Below are 24,524 nucleotides of genomic sequence, written 5' to 3'. Positions count from 1 at the left end.
GATATAATCCAGATGTTGAAAGAGTTCACGGCTTACGGAGGGAAACAGAAAGTGACCTGGTGGCCACAGTGGAGGGCCTGTATTCAGTCAGGTTATGGTCAAGTACATCTGTACTGAAAGTGTCATCAGAAAACTGAATTCTCTACACCTGAGCAAACACTCCATGTCCGTTCGTAGGCCCCAAATCAAATGGCACCTCCTCCAAATAACCTTTATTGCTTCTTTTGGAAAAAATTGTTTTCATTTACGATCTCCACATTTTATGTTATTTTTGTTGATTGAATTTTTATTTTTTTGTTTTGTTAATCCTCACCCGAGGATATTTTTTCCATTGATTTTAGATAGAGTGGAAGGAAGGAAGAGAGGGAGGGAGGGAGGGAAAGAGAGAGAAAGAGAAAAACATGGATGTGAGAGACACATTGATTGGTTGCCTCCCACATGGCCCGGGGGCCAGGGATCGAATCTTCAACCTAGTTACACACCCTTAATCAGAATCAAACCCAAGACCCTTCAGCCCACAGGCCGATGCTCTAACCACTGAGCAAACTAGGGCATTGTTTGCTTATTTTCATTTGTTTTCCTCTCCTCTCCTCCCCTTCTTTCCCCTCTTGTTCCTTTCCTTCTGCCAACCTATCCATCCACTCATTCATCCATCCACCCATCCATCCATCCATCCATCCATCCATCCATCCACACATGCATCCATCCATCTATTTTTTTTTCTGACCATGTCTTAAGCTTGCTTGCATGGATTATTGCCAGCATCCCACATCACCTTAAGTGTATTCTCCCATTGGCCAAGCTCATTTGGATGGTCAGTAGATGTCTGGTTTCTTGTATATCCTCAGAGAATCCTGGAAGGGTTTTCAGAAGCTCTCTTTCCTATCCCCTATGTGCCCTGCTCCATCATTCACTCTTTAAGGTTCTGACCCAATTAGTTATTAGTTCTTCCTACGGTGCCTTTATAAAATGTTCACAGATGCTTTAGCAAAGATAGGTTCTATGACAAAAAGTGTTTGGGAAACATAGTACCATTCCTCAGAGTCAACAGCATTGGATTCTGCATGAGGGTAATACATACACAGTGTCCCCTAAACGTATTTCACTTTGGGAAGCTTGCTGAGGGGACACGTCACAGGATTAGTATTCTGTGGAACACCGTGGAAAATGCTGGAAGGAAGTGCCCTGGATTCGCTCACTGCCCGGAACAGAGTAGGTGCTCAACGCGCGAGTTGAATGGATACCGATGTCACGGCTCTGGTAAGTTTCCAGACTCCTGCTGTCCAGTTGCCATCTTGCTGGACTTCTGGCGATCACACTCATGCTCATCCCCAGACGAACCTGCCATTTTTCAGTCCTACGGGCATTCTATTCCGTCTGTGTGAGAGTTCTCAAACCATGCTTCTCAGAAATGTGTACAGTTCCACGGGGGAGATTTAGGGACATTGCAACTTACAGATTTGAATTTTCTTTAAAAAAATTACCTTTAAATCTCTCTAAAAGTATAAAATATTAAGGCTAAACGCTCAGCTCTTACATGCTGGAATTCAGGACACGGGAGATCATCTTGACATCGTGTTTGATGCTGGCCTCACTAACAAACATCTCCTGCCACCCTTGTGCATTGAGGAGGATTCTGGGACGGTGAGCTGAGGTGCTCTAAAGCTCATGCTATTGACAACCACACATCCTATGAATCAGGATTTTCTCAACCTTGTGCCACCCGAACTAAACATGACCGTGATGATGATACCAGGGCACCACAGGTTGTACAATGATCACCCATTACTCCTGATTTCAGAATGTTTGTATTCATCAAATAACCTTACTGTTTTCACCGATTCACCATAAATGTTATGCTTCTGACCTTACGCGAAGCATTCTGAGTGTTAAAAATCACTCTGACTTGTTTTATATATTACCACGTTGCTTGATCTTTGCACTCCCAGCATTAGCAAATATCTGGCAGTCGGCCTGGGCTTCATAAATGTTCGTTGAACAAGGCAGTAAGACAGAATATGGAGTAAAGAATGGGTCAGAGATTGTATTCAAACTCTTCAGGATAACACTGTTAAAAGACAGAGGGAGAGAAGAGAAGACAGCCAGATCTACCGTTCCCCTTCCCGGGACACCTGGTCTACCAGGAGGGGCTGTTTGCAGACAGGGTGGTCTCTGTGATTCTTCTCCAGCATCCTGGCCCCGGTCTTCCACTGCATGTGGGTGCTGTAAGTATGTGCGACCTAATGGACTGATGACTTCTTCTGGAGGTAAAAATAATGGAAGGGAGGGCTGAAATCCTTGAGATTTGGATGAAAATAATTTACCAACAAGAGAGGGTAGGAGTCACTAATGATGTGTTAAAATGCAACAGCCCCTTCATGAAATATTCACCACTTTGAACACGTCTAACGGTAAAGATGAAAAGTCCTGGGATTTGTCCTCGAGACTCCCAGGACTGATTTATGATCTGCCACAAGACACAGTCCTCATGATTCATAATGGAGAGGCAACATGGTTCCCTCTGGCAAAGGGACAGGAGTCAGGCTGGGGCAAGCAAGGAGGGCTGCCGGGGAGGGACCACGGCTGAGGCACCTGTCTCTTCTACCAGTGACTCGGCAGAAAAGGGCACAGGTCATTTCTCCTCCGTTCCCTCCTTTTGGGAATGTTATTGAGAATGAAAAATCTGTAGAGGGAAAGGATGCTGCTATATTTTTCTCTTGCTCATGTGCTTACTAGGCAAGTTTCCCCCGCCTCTGAACGGATCATTAATTACTGACGCTCATTATACAACACATCTGTATTTTGCAAATGAGCAGCATCCACGCTGGAGGTCCCCAGAAGGCTGCCTGGAAACCAGAGGGTGAAGCAGATGGACAAATGCATGACCACGGGTGGCTGGCAGACCTGGGTTCCAGTCCTCACATTCTCTCTCCCTAGCCACTCGGTCTCGGGAAATTCACCTCACCTTTTCGGGACTCAGTGTTGTCGCCTACAAAATGGGGATGGTAGTAACGCCATTCTCACAGAGCTGATGCAAGTAGTGACAGGTAGAGCTCATGGTTCAGGTGGAGACGTGTTTCCTCCCCTTTCCTGCTCACTGAATTCTGACACAGGCAGACAGATAACTCTAGGGACTCAGTATAAGTAACTTGCTCCTTGCTGGGCCTCGGTTTCCCATCTACAAAATGGCAAACTGGGGTAGATGTTCGTTCCTCAGTTCCGAGCACCAGTGGGAGTCGGTTGTCTGTGTGGCCTCCCCAAATCCTTATCCCCCGCACTCTGGACAGTCAGTTTTAGCCTTAGCGAGGCTCTCTCTTCACAGCTGGGCCAGGCGTCTGCAGCAAGATTTCCATCAATGCCCTAGCTATTGGCTTTATTGACCTGTTTCCCATTTCGCTGGCTCAGCCTCCTCTCCACTACTGGCAACCGAGCACCTCCTTCTTGCAAGAGGCACGTCTCTGACAGCCGGAGCGGAGGGTGAAGCCCTTCCCGGGGCGAGGCCTCCTCAGTCCTGCCCTGCACACACAGGGCAGCCGGGCTGTCAGTGGCAGGTCCGGGGACTGCGGGGTGAATTTCACACCAGCAATGCCTGTGGCAAAGGGGTAGAGGAACTATCTCTTTTTTTATTTGCTTGCTCTCCCCACTAACCTGGGAGTTTCTTGATTGCAGAAATCCTTTCTTAATCAGCTCCATATCCTAGCAATTAATATAATTGCTAGGGTAGGCAATGCATTTGTTAAATAAATGAATGAATAGATGGGTGGATTAGTGAATATATAAATACTTTCTACCGTTCATCAATTCAGGCTGATTTCATTGAGAATAATGATGGTTTTGCTGGAGACTGAAAGAAACATTCTTGCATCCCTGACATGTATTTGCCAAGGAAATGGAAAGTGTGAACGTGAGTGCTGGTAGATTGTCTAAAATAGAATTCCATTCCACATCAGAGGAGAAGCTCTTCAAGGTCACCTAGTTCAAATCGTCCCAGTTTTATTTTTCAGAAGGGGAAACACAAGCTAAGAGAGAGGGCAGCATTTGGCCAAATCACTGGGCTTGCCTCTGGGCCGGGCAGGATTAGAATCCAGGGCCCTTGGTCATGACCTCCACATCCTTTCCCTGCATCGGGGGTCTCAATCCTTCAACATTATCATGGCAACATTTTCTAGGAATTCTTTTTTCCCTTGGTACTCCTCTGACACGCCCGAGTTTCCTATGACAATGTATTGCATTTGCAAACAGGAATCATTTCTTTATATAATGCATTTGAAATATTCTCAACAGATTAAAAACATATTTATATGGAATTGGTAATGCAGACCTTTAAAAAAAAGAGTTTACTCTCTTCACTAAAGTGGTTCCCATAAGGGAATTCAATTAAATAGATTTTCATCATGCTGATTACCAGAACTCTGTATTATTAGCTATGGGTGAATTGTGCTGGTTGTAAAATATTTACTCTTTAAGTCTCCTAGGTTCCACTTGCTGAATTCTCACTTTTTCATACCTGCATTCTCACTCCATAAACACTTGGGTAAAAACAACAGAATTCTTCCGTGATGAACAATCTGAGTTTACTTACACGAGGCTCTCCTAAATCGTGTCTACAGGGCCATCCTGGGACACTGGCAGGCTGTTGAGACGGTTCAGCCTGTGGGCCCCCGAAACACTTTGTTTTGGATTTAAATCATGGCTCTGCCTCTGAGCACTTAGCATTTGTATGAACTTGATCAAGTCGCTTCACCTCTCTGAGTGTTTTATCACCTATCTGCTGGGAAGACTCAAGATATACGTGAAGAGGCCTCAGAGTCATCCTGGGCACATTTCTTCCCACTGAAAACATCGTAACTGAGTTTTTGTTACTATTATTCCTGCATAAAAGGGGCCAATTTATTATCTTGTTTCATATACATATACGTGTGTATTTTTTTTTAAGGGAGAGAGAGATAGAAACATCGATGTGAGAGAGCTCCATCCATTGGCTGCCTTTTGCACACCCCTACCGGGGACTGAGCTCCCAACCTGTGCACATGCCCTGACCAGGCATTGAACCAGGACCGCTCAGTCCATGGGACAATGCTCAATCCGCTGAGCCACACTGGCTGGGCTATTATCCTGTTTTAGTGGACAGAGAAAATGCTTTCTAGATGCAGGATGGTCTCAATCTCAATGCATGCCCTTTGCAAAGCCAAAGGGACCTCGGTTTCTATACCTGCAAACTGGGGCGGCTTTAATAAAACAGTCTCCATGGCTGATCCCTGTATTCCCAGAACCAGCAACACCTGTTGTCTTTTTCTTTGGCTCCTCCTACTGAACGAGACCCAGGCACAGGAGGACGAGGGCATCGGCCAGAAGGTGCTGCCCCCTCCATCCCCGCGGCTCAGCGGAGCTCGTCACCTGCCCGTAAGACTGCTAGATAAGTGCCAAGCCTTATTCCCAAGTCGGCCGCGCTGTCTGGCTCCTCTCCTTCTACCCTGTCATCCTCTTATGATTCCATTTTCACTTGCTTCCAATTCAGTCACCACCTATCACAGGCCAGGACGCTGTCTGCTGTTCACTTTCTTATTTACTCTTCCTGTTGCTGTGGCTTGGAAAGGCATCTGCCTGGGCCCTCGGAGCAAGAGCGTGCACGGCATCCTCTCCTGCTCCGACTCTGCCTTAAGCCTCTTCACTCTGTGCCACTGACGTCCAGCTCGGGTCCAGGCATGTGGGGAGAGTATGGGCTTGGCACACCATTCCCGGGGGCCTGCTCTGTGCGGGGACTGGTGGAGGACGCTTGGAAGAAGCTATTGTATGTCATCTCGCAGGTCATACCCGTGACTAGTACGGGGAGGAAGGGACTAGTGTCCACATTATCAAATAAAGAAACCGAAGCTCAGACTCGATTCGTCACTTGCCCAAGGTCATAGCCAGGTCTTCAAAGCTCGTGCTCTTTCACATAATAACAAACATTACAACAACAAGCATTACCCACAAGGGCAAGAACAAGGAGATCGGCCTTGGATTTGACAGTGATCACTGACGACAAGGGTAAGAGAAGGGACCCTCCAATCGCATCCTGCTGGTCTCCACAATTTCACTATTTCTAAAGGTTAATCACTGCTCTTCCAAATATCCCGTTCAAATGAAAATACTTGATGCAGAACTGTACTGAATTGATAATACTGAAATAACGAAGGGTTGGTTGTTGGGTTGATTTTCTACCAGCAGGGGTCAGACACAGGAGTAACAGCATGCCTTCTGCTAACTGAGCATCTACTATGTGCTGACCTTAGCCAAATAACTTCTGGTTTCCATGACCACACGGGGAGGAAGGTTTACTGCCTCCACTTGAAGTAACCGCAAGTGGAGGCTTCGAGAGGGTAAGCGGCCCAAGGTTGCGAAGCGAAGAGTGAACATCCCAGCCCAGCACCTGTCCGATGCTTCCTTCTCCAGCTATGTGATGGCTCTCTAGGAGGAAGGCCCTAAGAAAGCTGGAAACGGGCACAGGGATAGGAAATCAGGGGTGTTGCAGGTAAATCTACCCCGTGGTAGATTGAATTATTGGTGTCAAGTCCTCGTGTTTCTGTAGTAGCGTTACGCATTCCTACCGCTGCCATGGCTGATTGTGAGAAGAACACACTTGCTAGCCCTTGTCTTCAGGCTCGCCACGTGACTTGCTTTGGCCGATGGGACGTAGCAGACAGGGTGAAAGGTTTCAAGCACCCCGTGCGGCTGGGCTTGCTGTCTCGTATTCCTGCCTCTTGCCGTGAGCAGACCGCGTTCCAAGGAGTGGATGATCCCAGGAGGACAAGGGGCAGGGGGCCAGAGCTGGATACAACGTGAGCTTGGAGCCGAGTTCTGGCTGCATCAGTCCCCCCAGATATGTGACAAAGGGGGAAATGCTTCCAGTTGCCGGCAGTAACTTGTTGCGCTTGTTTGCTGAGCAGCATGAGTGGAGCAAAAGCTGCTGGCGCCCCTGGTTTCATATGTCGCCCTCTCTGTGAATAACGGTCCCCCTTTCTCCCCAAACAAGAAACCTTAGAACAATCTTTGACTGTACTCTATTTTTTTTTTTACCCTCAACATCCAAACAGTAGCCGAGTCCCCCCGATTCCACCTCGTCATCACTCAGACCCACTCCTTCCCATCTCTCCACTGCCGCTGCCCTGGTGTGGGCATTACTGCAAACGCCTTGCCTCTGGTGACCAGCTTTCAGTGTCCCCATCTCAACTCCGGAATGTCACTATCTTCTCTAGACCAGCTGCACCCACGGCTCATCGGAAAACTCCCCGTGGCTGCCCGTTGCTTTCAGGGAGGAGTCCGCACGCCCTGGTCTGACACTCAGAGCCCTCAGGACCGGCCCCGGCCCATCTTCCCAACCGTACCAATTACTTTCCCTCCCTGTACCTGCCAGGCTCTGACTTCCTCATCGGAACAGAACCATTTGCGACCGACCTGCCGACCGGCACCTGCTCCTTGCAGCAGGTCTGCCCTGACGAAAGCAGAGCCGGGACCTGGAGAGGGGCGGGGTCATCAGAGGAGAGACCTTGGGCAGCGAGGGAGGAAGCGCTGAGGGGAACGAAGTGGCGAAGGGATTGTTTGGTGCAGGAATGAGCTCACCCGGCAGTTGTAAATGCAAGCAATTCCCTGTGTAATGCTGACCCCGGTGCACCCCTGGGCAAATTGCTTTGCTTTCCTTGGCCTCAGTCTCCCCATGTATGAAACGAGTAGCTAGTACTCAGAGCTACCCAAACACCCTCCCAAACCTTGTTCAAAGTCCAGTCCTCGATTCCTCCTCTAACACACTCTGGTGTTACCTTGTGAAGTCAGGCCCTCTCTACAGGCCGGAGGAGGGAACGGGTACGTGAAGGAGGGCTAGGAGCCTGGAGACCGAGGCACACGGCTAGAGTGGAATAACGTGAATATACTTCGGACCTTTGTGAAGTGAGCATGACTTCTTTAGAGTTCTACACAGCCAAATGTGCTGAGTGACCTGGGGCAGGTCCCCTCTCTCCCTGGGACTCGGCTTCTCTATCTGTACAGTGAGGAGGTTGGTCTTGACGACATCTGAGCGACCTCCCTTGGCCATCACTGTGTCCCCTTTTTCCTGACGCTGCTGGAATTAGATGCTTCAGCTTTGTTCTTCTCCAAGCATTTGAGAACACTTGGACACCAGCATTTCAGCTGCTGGCCCTCATTGTCATTCATCATCATACCTCTGAGAGCAAGAGAAAGAAAAAGAAAAAAAAAAGAGGCCAGAAGGTTTTGGTGGCACCAACTGGAGATCAGGTCAGATGGAGATCAGAGTCCTTAATCGAGACTCCACGGGGACTAATTGGCATTGACCCAGCTCATGTGGGCAGCCTTGTGGGGTGGTCCAGGCTCTGAGAGAACCAGTTGGTCCACACCACTCGGGGCCTCGGCCAGGGTGACCCCTCTCCACTGGTCCCATTCCGTCTTCCTAGCCTGCTCCACCCCTGAGCACGCCACTCACACAGTTACCCACAAATCTGTGCAGGGAGAAAAGCTTGTGGGTAAGAGACTCCCTGAAAAGCATGGCTCATTGAAGAGGAGGGGCCTGAAGAAGCCTCACCGACACCCTGGGACAGATACAAATGCCCGTGTCTCCAACCTCCAGGAGCGATCTCCCTCCTCGACCAACCTGCGTGCCTGACAGATGCACAGAGCTGGGCCTGCACCACTCCCGGCCCTTCACCCAGAGCCCTGCGTCACCCAGCTGCCCTGGTGAACCTGGAAGGGGCGGGGCCCCGGGACACGGCCTGGTGAGAGGGGCTCAGCACTGGTCCAGGAACCAAAAGACCTGAGGCTGCATCCTTGATCTACTCATGACCTGAGCAGCCTGGAGAAGTCATTGTACCTCTCTGGGCCTCAGTTTACCCATCAGAAAACGGGTGTCTTATGCTTAGTTTTAAAACGTGTCACAAGGATCGGAGATAAATGAAAAACAATCAATTATAACATCACCAGACATGTAGGCAGCATTCAGTAAGTGACGTATTGCTGCTGTTGTTACTATTATTAGTAGTAGTACTATTATTATTACTGGTACTATTATTATTACTAGTACTATTATTATTACTAGTACTATTATTACTAGTACTATTATTATTACGAGTACTATTATTACTAGTACTATTATTATTACAGGTACTATTATTAATAGTACTATTATTATTACTAGTACTAGTAGTACTAGTACTGCCAGCACTGCTCTCATGGCTCTTGCTGTGGTCCGGGCTGGGCAAACCCAGGCCCTATTTGCTGCCCGGTTGGTTGTCCTTGTCCTTGGCTGCAGCCCCTCCTGGGCTTCCTGCTGTTACTTCCTCTCTTCTCCCCACATGGCTCTCACCCCATCTCTGGTTCAGATCTCACTTCTTCAGAGCATTCCCTGCACCACTCCTCCGTGCCTGGCACAGGTGGGACCAGGGCACAGCGATGCAGCCACCCAGACACTGAAGAGCGGAGACCGAGAGGAACCCGCGTCCCCATCACAAGGTGCAGTCCCTGCTGGAGCCACAGGATCCGGAAGAGAGTGTCAAAGTCCACCCTGAGGTCAGGGCACTCAGGGAAGAGGAAGAAGAATGAGGGGACCCCGAAATGAGATTCCTATCGGCCAGACAGTGTTGGAAGTTCTTTACACTGACTCATGAGAAGCTAGGTGAATAGGTTGTATTTTCAACCCCATCTCACAGATGAGGAGACTGAGGCCCAGAGGGGTAAAGTGACTTGCTTGCCTAAGGTCAACAGGCCAAGTGTCAGAGCGGGACTGGAATCCGGCCAGCCTGGCTCCAGAGACGGTGCTGCCACACCCGGGCGGCTCTGCCTCCCTCTCCAGGGGGAGGACGTTTTCCCACAGAAGCGAGGACAGGTGGAAAAGTAGGTCACAGCGTGAACGGGAAATTGTGAGCCCTTTTGTCTCCCTGGATCCGCAGAGCCAGAGGGTTTAAAGGACACTGGGGAACCCCGCCCCAGTTCTGCAGGGGTGAGACAACAGCCTCGGAGAACCCCACGTCTCCTGTCCTAACACAGTCCTTCTCGAGGCTGAGTCCAAGCGCTGTGCGTGGACAGAGCCAGTTAAAGCAGAGCAGGCAGGCACGGGAGGCAGAGCGGGGTTCGAACTCTGCATTTGTTACCCAACGTCTCCGTGACCTGTGTTTCCTGTCTCTGGCTAATCATCCCGCCCCTGTCCCTGAACAACATGAATAACACCCCATTCTCAGTGGGGGCTCCGTCAGCAGAACCTGCTATGGCTATGATTATGATTATGGAGCCGGTTGACTTAACAATGTTCATTTCTGACTGTGGCTCTCATCCTGGATCCCGTGGTTATAACCTGGAGAAAGAAGAACGCTGGCGGGGGGGGGGGGGGGGGGTGCTTATGATCATGCTAAGCTGGCATGTTTGATGCAACATTTCGCCTTCAGTCCACCCAACCATTCTGCGGAGCAGGTGCTAATGTCATCCTGATGTCATAGCCGAGGAAATGGAAGCCCCGGGAGTTGAGTGACTGGCCCTGGTACACACAGTGAGAGAGCAGCAGTCAGGACTCAAACTCAAGTCTGCTGGACTCTGCAGTCAGAACTGCCCACACCAGACCAGGTAAGATAAAGGAGGCGCAGAATGGCCCTGGGTCTCACTGAAAACGACCCATCTTGGTGGCGCTACCTGGCCGCTTACCACACCTCTATTGGAGCTAACAGGGGTGTGGTTGTCCATGCCATAGGACCCTGGGGCTGCGACCCCACCCGTTCATAAGGGCCTTTCTTAAGCCCCTTCATCTGTCTGAGCCTCATTCTTCTCACCTAGAAGATGGGGAACATGAGCCCAGGCCCCTCCTGTTTACAAGGATGCAGCGAAGATAAAGTATGTACTTATTCTATTGAGAACACACGATGATTAATCATTCAGTTGTTCTCTGCTTGAACAAAACCTGAAACAGCAAAGTGAAAAATACAAAATAAATTAAGCAGAGAGTAATTACTCTTTTTTGCAAAAGAGTTCTTTACAAAGGAGTTGCATTGATGGCTTTTTCAAGCATCGGCTATCTTTATGGGTTTAAAATCAAATTTGTTTATAAAATTAAAGCCAAGAGAGTAACTGTTTTCCAGATGTACCGTGGGCCACACGTATGTGACCTGCCCGTGCCATCAGTGCATAAAGCAAGGGGTCCAGGCACCTCCAGGATGGGTCTTTGCCTTTGTCTAGTCAGGAGTTGGAAACAGAGAGCCTGTGGATAGCAGGGGACTCTACACTATGTTTCAGAGGGTCCCTTGCTCAGAGGGACCTCAGCCTCAGCTGCAGGAAGATGGTCAGGGTCACCGTGAGCTTCCCTGAAAATGGGAGAATTGTCATTTCCAGTTCCTTCCATCTGGAATATTACCCCACTTAGCATAATGTGTGCATCCACTGAACCCGGCTAATTTTCACTTTGCTAATCTCGGTCCTGATTATATTCACATTCCTGCTCTTGCTCTGCGCCTCGGTGCGTCTCTTCTCTGCCGTGGTTCGTCCCATCCCCCGGGTCTGTCTCTCTCTGTGTTTCTGTAGCTGCCCCTGCTTCTCTCTTGGAGCTCTGCTTGTCTGTCTTTCTCCTTCCCTCTGTGTGTCTATAGCCCTCGCAGTCCGTCTGTCCTTCTCTGTGCCTTGCTTTCCTGTGTAGCACTGCTAGGGAAAGAATCTGAGTTCGAGTCAGAGGCCCCGGTGAAATCCACAGACCCTCCTCAATTTCTTCCATCTAAAAAAAGGAGCGTCGGCCCGGCCAGTGTGGCTCCGTGGATTGAGCGTCATCCCATGGGCTGAGAGGTCCCGGTTGGAGTCCCGGTCAGGGCACCTGCCCAGGTTGTGGGTTCGATCCCCAGTAGGGGGCATGCAGGAGGCAGCTGACTGATGTTTCTCTCTCACATCAATGTTTCTCTCTCTCCAAAAAAAAAAAAAAAAATCAATATACACAAATACACAACAAAAAAGGAGAGTCTGTCCACTGGCAGGGTTAATGTGAAGACGGCACAGACTATGGCACGTGAAGCTGCCGAGAACGACTCCATTCCCTTCCTGTTCCTTCCAGGCCCCTTCTTCATTCCTTTCTCCTGACTCCTCCCACGTCCCATCTCTTCTTCTCTCTTCCCTTCCCAGTCCCTCCGCCTTCTCTTCTGCTCTCACAGAAGTGCGCATGCTCCACAGCCCCACTCCTCACCCCGCCCCGGTCAGCCCCCACTTTCCGGCATCGATTTAATTGAAAAATAGTGCAAGTTCCCATCAGTTTCTCCCCTTTTTAAGTTGACTGTCTTGGAGTGACATTGGTTAATAAAACTATATAGGCTTCAGGTGTACAGTTCTATAATACAGCATGTGTGTATTGTGTTGTGTGTTCCCCACCCCACATCAGGTCTCCTTCCTTCAGTTTCTCGTACAAAACATCTTTACGCCACGTTGCCCGGTACATGACAGAGAATCATTGTGGATCATTAAAATTAAGCAGCGCGTGTCCAAGGGGCCCGCAGCAGGCTCCGCTGGGGAGCCGGGATGCGCTGCCTGTCCCCTTCCCGTCATTAGCGAGATGGCAGCAGGCCGTGCTCACCGCCCAGGGAGAGGCCGCCGACCTCGCTTGACTTGTGTTGAGCAGCTTGAATTCCTGACGCTCAGTCCCGAGGGATGGTGTTGGTGAGCTTCCCCCCACCCCTGTGGTCACTACAGAGCCATTCAGTGAAGTTTTAATTAAGAGACATTTAATACTGTAACCAAGAGGCTGGGATGGACACACACACACACACACACACCCCCTCCTGTTCAGAGGCCTTTAATCATCTGCATGGACAGGAGCTGCCTTCAGCTGAGGGAGGGGAGAAAGAACAGTGTGGTGCAGTGGGCAGGCTCCCTACAGATGGTACCAAACCATCAGGATAGGCTCCTGCTCTTGCTGAGCGTGTGTTCTACGTGGTTCTGTGGAGGCCCCTCTGCTCAGAACGTCTTCACGCCCTCCGGTCCATCCGTCAGGCCTTCTGCGGGTTAAGCACTGCCAACGCTGGGGGTTCTTTCTGCCCCGATCCAATAATCCCCATTCGTTGAATACATATATTTTCCATATAATGTGGGAGTACTTTCCATTGACTGTAATGGTCCTAATGACCTGGCGAATGTGAATACCTTTTCTTCTGATGAAGAAGAGCAGGAAAGTGAGGCTTGGGGGAAACGAAGCAATTTGCTCAAAACCAAACCATCAGTCAGTGGCAGGGTTTCAACTCAGGTCGGTCTGGATGCTCCCCCTTTTCTCCAACTGCTTCTCCGGAAACACAACAGAACCCGCTATGAGGGCAGCTGGATTTTGGGCAAATTAAGGGTGGTGGCAGCGTGTGGTCTGCTTCCCTCCTGGTGACTGACTCGATCTTAGGGCTCAATGCTTGTGAAAGACAGATGTTAATAAAGCTTGTGGGGAACGAGCCGTGCCCAGGTGACCCGCACAGAGGCATTCGTTTGCACGAATGAGGGGACCTGAGAGAAGGCTACAAGTCACACCCGCAAATCTCTGCCAGAAGCCAGTACCATCTTCACACATTGCAAGACCCCCGGAAGCATCGGCTCAGGTTTCAGCTGGGAGACTACCTCCCAGAGATACAACATTTGGACTGCTCATGACGCTCCCAAGTAGTGGGGAAGTCAGGAGACCTCCATTCTGCCACCACCTTGGCCAGCGACTCGGGCAAGGCCCTGACCCTCCCTGAACTTCACCCTTGTCTTCTGCAGGAGGGGATAGCACCAGATGGTCTACTTGATTCCTCCCAGGTAGACCATGGGAAGGTCTGTATTTTTTGGCTCCCTGCTGGCCCCCACTTGAAGACTTCTCAGGAGGTGGGCGGGACAGGCCCCTGTCATGAATGAATACCTTTCCCTCCTTATGTGTAAGGGGCACCCAGGTCTGTGCAAGTGCAAGGTTGACACCCAAGAATGAACACACCCTTTGCTTTTTGTGCCTGAAACTCTGTACTAACCTGATTTTAGACCCAACCCTGCTGGAATCAGCAAAGCTCTATGCCAAGTCCTCACTGCAACACAATTGTGTGTCAGCTTTTCCCTTCTCACTCCCCCCAGGCCACTGGTGTCTGTTGTGAATGGAATATTTGTAGCCCCCCCAAATCCATACGTTGAAGCCCTAATCCCCCACGTGACGGCATTTGGAGATGGGGACTTCGGGAGGTGACGGGTTAGATGAGGTCATGAGGGTGGGGCCCTCGTGATGGGGTTAGCGTCCTCTCTCTCACTACATGCACACGTGCCGGAAAGGCCATGCGAGGACGCAATGAGAAGCTCAGAAGGCGACCATCTGAAATCCAGGGACAGAACCCTCACCGGGGACCAATTCTGTGTCATCGTCATTTGGGCCTCTAGCCGCCGGAACTGTGAGATAGACGTTGCTGTTGTCAAGCCACCCAGTCTATGACACTCTATTGTGAGAGCCCGAGCAGACCAAGACATTGTCATCCTCTCCGGGTCCTTTCTTTGGACATAGTGGGCGAACGGGTCCTGGAGCTCATACACAGGAGGGGACACACGACTGCATCTTCATCTCTGATGTCAGAGCAGGGAACTGGCTCATCAGACAGGAAGTTTCAACAGGCAGGAGGGCAGCTCCGTTGGCTCGCCCGCCCCAGCGCAGGGCACAATGCCTGGCATGGGACTGGTGCTCACCCAGTAACTGCAGCGAGCTAAATGCCATGTCTGGGCTCCACGGATTCGTCCCCCTCCACGGTGATCACCCTGGCGCGGGTCACCATCAGCGCTAGCCTGGGTGAGCCCATCAGTCTTCTCAGGAGCCTTGCTCCTACCCTTGCCTCTGTCCCTAAACACTTTTCTCAGTAGAGTAGCCAGAGAGGTCCTCATAAAGTATCAGTCAGATGACATCGTCCTCAGCTCAGAATTCCCCTGAGGCGTCCGCTGCATTCATATTCAAAGCCCATGTTCTCAGTGTTCCACAAGCTCCCACAGGCTCTGGCCCTTCGGTCCCTCTACGACCCCATCGTATATACTCCTAATATGAAGCTGAGCCACCCTCTCCCCCATGATCTCCCTCAAATGTGTGAGGCACAGTCTGCCCTCCGAGACTCCGTACTGGCTGTCCCCTCCCCTGGACGGTGCTATCTCCAGACATCCACACGCATGCTCTGTCCCCTTCACCTCCCTGGAACAGTCTAATTAAACTTACAATCCTTCTTCTCTTCCATAGCCCCAGCCCCTCTGCTTGCAACACCTTTAAAATAACAGTAACACATCGTCTTCTAACATCTGATACAATTTGGTTATTTATTACCACATCTATTCCAATGACCTGTCTGCCCCCAGCCCACCCTAGACTGTGAGCTCCACAGTGGTAACACTTCTTACTTGTTCTGTTCATTGCCAGTGCCTGACATGCTGATTGCTAAGGTGCCAGAGTTGGGCAGAGCATTGCTTTCGATGAAGTTTGCAGTTCATAGGATCTGAGAGCTGGCAAGCGCTGAGATACATTCTCATGTAAATTCCTCTTGCACTATCAATGGAGAAAGTGAGACCCAGAGAACAAAGTGGCACATCACAGGTCACACCATGAGGAAAAATGGCAGATCTCAGAGTGAAGCCTACGGAATTTGGGTGGGAATCCAGTATTCCTTCCTTCCTTCACTCACTCCATCATCCATTATCAAACATCGACAGTGTGCTAGACCACGGGGTAGCACAGACACAGCCCTGCCTTTGCACAGCACACCGTCTCTTAGACAGCTGGTAACGAAACACAGAATCACACAAATAGGTTCGTAATTACAAGCTGTACTTAAATATTGATAGAACAGGCCAGCGGTTAAGCGGTTAAACTCTGAAGCGAGACTTCTAGGATTCCAATCAAACTTCACCACTTCCTAGAAGTGTGACTCTGGGAAAATTCATTAACTTATGTGATTTATTTCCCTCAACTGTACACGGTGCTAATAGGGCATTCCATTACATAAGTTTCCACATTATAATACCCCTGACATGAGGACTTGCTTGCTAATTATCAGTATCTTATGGTTATTATTGACAGCCTTTTGTCCTTATAGGTACATGAAATGTTGGTATCTTTATATCTGATTGTTTCTTGGTTTGGTTAGTCTGTCCGTATCTACTGCATAGGGTTATGGAGAGGATTATATGAGGTCATATATGTGAAGTGCTGACCCATGTGTCTGTACTATATAACGTACATTATCATTACTATCTACTATATAAGAAAACTGAGTACACTAATAGAGAGTAAACCACGGAGGAATAAAAATGGGGCTTATAAGAAGTAGCAGTGGGCGGAGAGCAGACTTCTGCATGCAAAGAAACAGCACCTGCGCCCTGGCCGGTTTGGCTCAGCGGTTAGAGCGTCGGCCTGCGGTCCTGAGAGACCCGGGTTCGGTTCCCGCTAAGGGCACGTACCTCGGTTGCAGTTTGTCCCCGGCCCTGGTCGGTTGTGCGGGTGGCAGCCACTTCACATCGATGTTTCTCTCTCTTCCTCTCTCTCCCTCCCACTCTACCTGAACAAAAAAAAAAAGGAAAAAAAAAAAAAAAAGAAAGAAACAGCACCTGCAAAGACCCTATCACACTGGCTGCCGGAAATGACTCACCATTAACACGTGCGGGAACACTTCACAACATGGACTGTGCATCCCCATTACACCCCTGATTCCAACCTACACGTGTAGCACCACCTTCTTTTTCCATGCTGTTTCTTTGTTTGTTGGTAACTCACTGGTCATAAGGTATTAACATTTATTTAGAAGTTCCCTGGAATCCTTTTCGAAATAGTAGGGCAGACACCAATTTTGGAGGCCCTAATAGCTTTTTGTAATATACTTGTTGATAAAATTAAATAGAGGACTAATTTCAATGCTATTAGACTATATTTTTATGATAAATTCTAGTCTGAGAAACTGAAAACCTCCCTCCTTTTTGGAAAAATACCTGAAAGATAATCATCAGAGATTCCTCAAGTTATTTTTCTATAGGCAATTTTACGCTGTGAGATTTCAGATCTCTAACAACCTCTTTTTTTCAAGTCCAGAAGCAAAGGTTGCCTTGAACCTTCAGGGGGGTTGGCAAGGTCCCAATGAGGAAACATTTCAAAGTCAGTTTTGTAGCTCATTCTAACCTTGTCCTTCCCAAGGTTTGAGCTCTTGGCCCTGTTGCTTGCCATTGTGGGCTCTCTGAAATTTTATGACCTCATCTTTGACACAGATTGTCCTTTCTCAAAGGACCTCACCCCTCTTCCACAACATAACCTTTTACAGCACATTTAAACCAAATACAGCGAGACTCCCAAAGAGAGATATAAAACGGTTTTCCTACAACTCATAAACGCTGTCACAGGTCCCTCTTCTCAGTTCTGCACTTTCCCCTTGTCCCCAATCCAATTGGGTCCTTTTATTTTTCAAGTCAACTTATTCTACAAATTCATTGTCCAAAGGATTCATACCTGCCTCTGAGAATTCTCTGCAAACACCTATCAAAAGAGCATGCCAGAATGCCTCTCTCTTTGCTAAGCAAACTCTCTCTCACACAGACTCCTCAAAACAGTAGCTTGTCACTCAGTCTGGGCCCAAATCCCAGCTGTGATACTTAGTAAATATACGACTGGGGGAATGTCGATCATCTCCTTTAAGACGCAGCTTCTTCTATGGAATGTGGAAGCGGTAATAACTACCTAGAATGTTGTTATGGAAACCAAGATAGTTATATAAAGTTTCAGCATGATGCTTGGTACGCAATAAGTGCATAATAAATTGTAGATGCTGTTATTGTTACTCCAGCTTTCATGCACCTCTCGATATCTCTTCAAAACTCCATCACGATTCTCATAACTATAAACTATAGCTAGTTCATCATTGTCTATCTGCTATATATAGATAATGAACCCACACCAAGTGGATCAGTCTGGTAGGATAAATGGGCTTTTATAATTAACATTCAGTTCATGGACTTTAAGCAGAACAGCCTTGGTTTGTTGTTGTTCTCTGAGTGGCTTTTGTTGGAAATGGTTTTTAAAAGGTTGATTGTGTGTCTGAATAATAAGGCATGGGATTCATTAACTGACAATCAGTTTAGACAACTTTTGCTTAAATCAGGTTCTAGTAACATTCAAGACCAAGGAATGCTGAGGTACAGAGAACATTATGAATTCTGAGTATCAGAGTAACTCACTTCATGGAGGATTGATTTCCCTAGTTGAGGTCCATTGGAGTAACAGCTTAGTTGGACATAAACCAATCCCGAGCAGATAAAAGATAGAGCTTACTTTAATTGAGTTCAAGAAAGACTAGTATCCATCTCAAGAGAGAGGTGACTTTCAGAAGAGAATGAGCTGTACCAGAAAAATTCAGAAACACACACATACACCCCCCCCCCCCCATTCAGCCTAAATGACACTGTCAGTGCCCAATGAGCTATCCATGGTCCTGAACCCAGAACACTACACCCATCTATTGCCCAAGTCTTGACATTTCAGCAACTGCAACTTGCTCCTCATTCATTCAAAAATGAATTGATGCAGGAACTGTTTCAATCTCTGTAATATGGCAATAAACAATATGAGCAAAGGCCAAGTTCTTATAAAATGTATGTTCTCATATACAAATCTCTCTTTTCTGGTGTGACAGAAAGTTGGCCCTCTCTTACTTCTTTAACTGCACAGCTCACCTATGCACTCCTCAGCTTAATCCTACGCACCTGCTGCATTACCTAGAAACCCCCATGGTACCATCTCCTTCAAGGCAGGGACACTTTCCATCTCTGTGAATTCTTAGATTTTACAACTTCATCCAGTCCTTGTGTCCCTTTAGTCTTTAAAAATACAGGGCTCAGCAAATAATAGAAACAATGCGTGAAAGTTAGAAATATTTCGTAGGATACAAGACATATGTATAACATGACTACACTCAGGGCATCTTAATGTCATTCCTACCGCGAATGAAAAGTGGCTGCTGAAGACGAGAAAATAAACTAAGTTGATGGTGAACATGACTGAAGTGCATATCAATTTGAAAAGGAAATTCAATCTGCTTTAAATGCCACCGACAAATTGTTTCAATCATACTTATGCTCTAAGTTATTTGTGCTCAGAAGGTCATAGAAACATGAATTTTCAGCTGGAAAATACCTCAGGAATTATTCAGGGCTGCAATTTGTATCTTGCCATTAATTTACGGAGTGACACCAGGCAACTTGCTTAGCCTCAGTGGCCCTCCGTCTTCCATTAGATGAGGCTAGATGACCTCTCCAGACCTTTATTGCATTAAAAATATGTGACCACTAAACTCTTTGTTGGAGAGAAGGAATATAAAGTTCACAGTATGTGACATACCCAAGGTCAAATGGCAAATCCATGGCAAAGCTGGCACTAGGATTGAAAGCCTAGGACTTTTATTATTGCACGGGTTCAAATGTCACCCAGGGACTAAAGGAAAGGCCAGCAGATAGGAATGTCCAGGTAACTGTAAGTGTCACCTTGGGTGGTCAGGTCCTAGCGGGCAGGGACCATAATTTACCTCCTTCTCACATAATCTAACACAGTACATTGCTGTATTACAGGTGTCTCATGAAATATTTCTTACATTATTTAAAATTTAATAAGTGAATTAAGTGAAGAAACAAATGACTGAATAACTGATTATAAAAATAACATTAGGCGCTATGCTTGGAGTGCCTGTTATATATTAGGCATTTTAAGGACATTTTACATTTTATTTTTCATCTCATTCTCACCACAACCTTCCAGAATAAAAACTAGTCTCCTAACTTGTACACAGATAAAAATGAGGCTCGTATATGTTAAATGACATAGCTAAAGCCCTGCAATCAGTAAACAGAGAGGCAAAGATTTGAACCTGGTTCTGTCTTACCGAAAAGGACATTTCAGTTCCACTCTGCTTCACTAAATGCTTGAATACAGAAACAGGTGAATGGCCCTGGCCAGTTTGGCTCAGCGGTTAGAGCATTGGCCTGCGGTCCGGAGAGACCCGGGTTCAGTTCCCGCTAAGGGCACGTACTTCGGTTGCAGTTTGTCCCCGGCCCTGGTTGGTCGAGCGGGTGGCAGCCACTCCATGTGTCCCTTCACGTCGATGTTTCTCTCTCTTTCTCCCTTCCTCTCTCTCCCTCCCACTCTACCTGTACAAAAAATGGAAAAATATCCTCGGGTGAGGATAAAAAAAAAAAAAAGAAACAGGTGAATGGATTAATGGCGAAATAAAGTAGTAGTCTGCTGTTGTCTCATGTGGTCTGGGCCATCTTGGCAAAGCTTGCGAATACGTCATTTAGCATGATACCATACAGATGCAGAACTTTCATGAAGATGTTTCACAATAGAATTTACCCGCGATGACATTCGTAGGAGACACTGCCTGATCATTTGAACTGTTTGGTGCCACGTGTTATTGGACCAGAGCAAGGAGTCCTTGAATGTTCACTTTCTGTCTTCAGAGAGATGAAGAGTAACGGTAGCCTATTCTGTAAGGAGCATAATGGCAGCCTCTGGCAACATTTCAAGCCTTCGCTAAGGTCCTTCTTTGTCTTGGTCCTTGATTGGTCTGTTTTCATCCCATCCACTGTTACGATGGTAAATGTTTAATAACTGACTTTCTGAAGAAAATAAACCATGAGTTGTAATATTTACTAGTTTTGTTGGTATAAGTAGCCTAAGTAGCTAATTTTCAAGCTATCTACATGACATAGTTGAGAAGAGATGATAACAATCAATTCTCATGAGTCCATACAAGCCAGCTCCAGCACACTGTGGGTCCAATTCTATAATCAGGCCTGTGGGTGGGACCAATTGTTAAACTCCCTAGAAAACCACACCTGAGCTGGGCTATGGCACACAGCCAGGAACACCCAGCCATGTTCATCCCTGCATCATGACAATCACATATTCTTCAACAGAAGCATATGCCCACTTTCCTCCCTTTCCCTGCTCAGTTGGGAGGAATGACCCTTCCTGTTGGCACATCCAGGGAAGCTTTGCAGGCACGATTAGCGATGCTTGATTTTGTGCAGCACTCTACATCTGCCCATAGAAGAAGGGCTTATTTAAGGGAAGCTAAGCCACCTTTGCCAGGTGATCTGAGGCTTGAATACATACACCGTGTGGGGATTCAGTTTTTCCATAATCTCCCAAGTTCTAACTCCTGGTGAAAAGCAGAAGAGGAAAGCCCAGCTATGCCCTTGGGCTTGGGTGTCCCCGCAATCAGCTGGACAGAGGTGAAGGGCAGTTTCCCTGTTTCAGGGGCCCACACGGTCCTCCTAAGTCCGTGGTGGTTCTCAGTCTTCAGATCCTTCTCGCTCTCTGCGTTCTCTTCATTTTGCCTTTCCGGTGAAATCCCCTGGCCCTCGCCTGGCCCGCTCCTCCCGCCGCATGGGCAGCATGTTTTCTGCAGAACCACACTGCTGCCTAGTTTCTGGAGTCGTTCCAAACGTTCCTCCTCTTTTCCTCAATCGTGAAGTTCCCTCGGCTAAAACACCCTTCGTACCCGTGCTCCTCAGCTAAAAGGACGTCTCCATGATGTAGCTCCTGAAATCCCCGTCTGGGATACAGTTCTCCCTGTTCTCCAGGCATGAGACCCTCCATTAGTGCCTGTTCTCGATTTATACCATGTTGTGTCTGTTATAATAGCTGTACACGAGCACATTCTTTCCATCCCTGTGAAAATGTGAAATCCGCAAGGGCAGGAACACTGTCCAATGTGTCTGGTTTCTCACAGCACGTCACACAGAGACGCATGAGTTTTGGAATTAAGAAAATCTTTCTTCAATGGAATCTAATGAATTGAAGTAAATTTTGCAAAGCGGGCCTGAGTCCAGCCCCATGAAAACATATACAGGGCTCTGATGTGCCCATTTCTCCCCTTGACTTGTAGAAAGTCCCATCCGTTTATGCCCTGAGGGACTTGTAACAGCAGGGCGCTCTGCGGGGTACTGGGGTGGGAAGAATACAGGGGTACATTAGATAAAGTTCTTGGCTTTAAGGACTTTACACTTTGGCAGGCTAGACAAGCTTTTAAACAATAAATGATGTTTTAATCAGACTTTGCGTCAACAGAGAACTCTGATGATACTGTAGAAGTCATCCATTCACCAAAAAATAAATGAAAGCTATTGAAGGGAACAGAATTTTGGAAGGTGAGTAACTGACAGAAGGAAGACATGCGAGGTAGAGGGAAGAGACGGAACCTCAGCCGGAAGGTAAGTGTGTGCGGGGAAGGGTGTGAGCATGGGCAGATGGAGAATCGGACGCAGCATCTGGGGATGTGGTTGAATGGACGGGTGAGGCCAGAGCATCCTAGAGGTCAAGTGACTGGCTACTGGTCAGTTCTTGGTGATCTGATTTCCCTAGAGTTCGGAAATATTTAATTTGAGTACATATGTAAGTGCATACAGAGGAAGAAACTAAATCATGGTGTATGCAATTGTTTCAGGGAAGATGGAAAGGGAAGTTTCCTTCCTTCCTTCCTCCGTCCCCTTTTATTATTTTCTGTGAACTGATTATATGTCAGCATTATGTTAAGTTTTAAAGACACAGAGATGAGCCAGGCACACATGGTGAATCTCCCTTCCTCAGCCTCTAACGATGTTTACAGTCTGGTGATAGATCCAGACAAGAATAGGATAATGACTCTGAACAGGGACAAAACTATAACATGTATGGAAGCACAGGGGTATCAGAGCAGAGAAGGGCACCCCTTTATCTGCTCAGGACTGGGGGTGGCGAGTCAGGAATGCCCCTGGGAGGGAGAATGTTTGGGTGGAATACAATGAAAATAAAAAGAAGCCCCTGGTCTCTGAGTAAAAAGGGAAGAAAGCTACTTCAGGGGGAAGACGCAGCCCATGAAAGGGACGTGAGCATGCGAGGCATGGTGTCCTCAGGGAGCGTCAGGTGCCTGTGCACCTGGGGCCCTGGGCACGTGGCAAATCGAAGCAGAAGATGAGGTGACATAAGGGAGCGTGGGTTTGTCAAATAATAAAATCAGCAGATAAGGTGGCTTGGCCTTTTCTTATTTGTACAGAAATGAGAGGACTACTTGGGAAGAAGAGTGTTGGGAGCCTTGCTAGCCAAGGGTAGTCTTTGAGCCAGAAGCATGACCAGCTGGCAGCTGGTCAGAAATGCAGACGCTCAGGCCCCACTCTAGCCCGGCCGAGGCTGCAGAAGCACTGGTCACGAGCACAGACTCCCGAGCTTGGACCTAGCTCTGCCATCTGCTGGGGCTGTAACTTTGCTCCAATTCCCTTTCTTCTCTGGGCGTCGACATCCTCAGCGATAAAATTGAGAAGGTCGCTGGTGGATTCTATTGACATTTTCAGCTACAAGGGGTGTGTGTGAGTGTGTGTGTTTAATATCAGGGGATATTGGTGGAAGAGCCGATCATTTTCAAAACTGGCTAACACATGCTCCCTGGACGACCCGCAGTTTGGAATTATGTCCTCAAGCCTGTGGCTACAGGGAAAAATCATTAGGAACCACAGACTCGCACCTGAAGGCAGTTCGCAGGGAAAAGCAGGTCAGACCCTCAGCACGCACCACTCTGCTTAGCTGGGGTTTCATGGAGGGAGGCGACGGATGTGATCACTTCCGTTCCCTCCCACCAATCACCTTGTCTCCTTTTTAAGGAAAGAAAAAAACTAAAGGGGTACCTATAGGACCAGATCCAGAGACACATAATTCTACAAGGTTTACCTAGCTACTAAGTGAGAATAATCAAGTGTGTGTGTGTGTGTGTGCGCGCGCGTGTGCGTGCGTGCACGTGGTGTGTCGGGGGTAAAGGGGTACTGCATAGGATGACAGTGCCTTAATGCCCAATGACTTTAAAAAATTTTTTTTTCTTTATTGATTTTAGAGAGGGAGGAAGGGAGAGGGAGAGAAAGATAGAAACATCGATGAGAGAGAACATTGATTGGCCGCCTCCTGCATGCCCCCACTGGGGATTGGGCTCACAAGCTGGGCATGTGCCCTGACCAGGAATTAAACCAGCGACCCCTTGGTGCATGGGTTGAGGCTCAACCACTGAGCCACACGGGTTGGGCTCAAATGTCTTAATTAAGAGAAAGAAGTTCCAGCGTCTGATCGAATGGTACATCAAAGCTCCATTTTCCAAACAGCTTCCCCAGTGTAAGGGCTGCGAAACTACGTCTGAGCAGACTCCCAAGTAACCGAGAGGGAATGGTGGTTATAAAGCCAAGTCCTGGCCTGACTCTGCGGAGACACGAGGTTAGCCTGCAGTAGCCCTCTCCTTACTCCTGAGCTGGTGCCCACAGAGAAGTGGGCAAGAACCGGGGCTGAGGGAGCTCGGGGCCAGAGCCCCTCAGCTCTGCACAGAGGCTGCCCCATGGCAGCCGTGCCCTGTGTTTGCCAGGCAAGACTGTCAGACTCTTGTTAACACAGAGAGGAATGAGGTTCCGGAGAAAATACACGAACACAGGTGGCAGGAAGGAGCACAGGACCGGGCGGGGCAAGGAGAGCTGGCCTTCGACCACCTGCCTCGTTT

At 48.2% G+C, this 24,524-nt stretch overlaps 1 protein-coding gene across 3 annotated transcripts in view; it reads right to left on the bottom strand.

The window, feature by feature from the left end:
* The window catches only part of ASTN2 (astrotactin 2), an 855,221-nt gene that overhangs the window by 458,735 nt on the left and 371,962 nt on the right, over window positions 1-24,524 (bottom strand). The gene's annotated exons all lie outside the window — the stretch shown is intronic.

Source organism: Molossus molossus, unplaced genomic scaffold (assembly GCF_014108415.1).
Source record: "Molossus molossus isolate mMolMol1 unplaced genomic scaffold, mMolMol1.p scaffold_m16_p_14, whole genome shotgun sequence".
NCBI lineage: Eukaryota > Metazoa > Chordata > Mammalia > Chiroptera > Molossidae > Molossus > Molossus molossus.
Note: the sequence above shows the minus strand (reverse complement) of the source record. Positions and strands in the feature narration are given on the sequence as shown.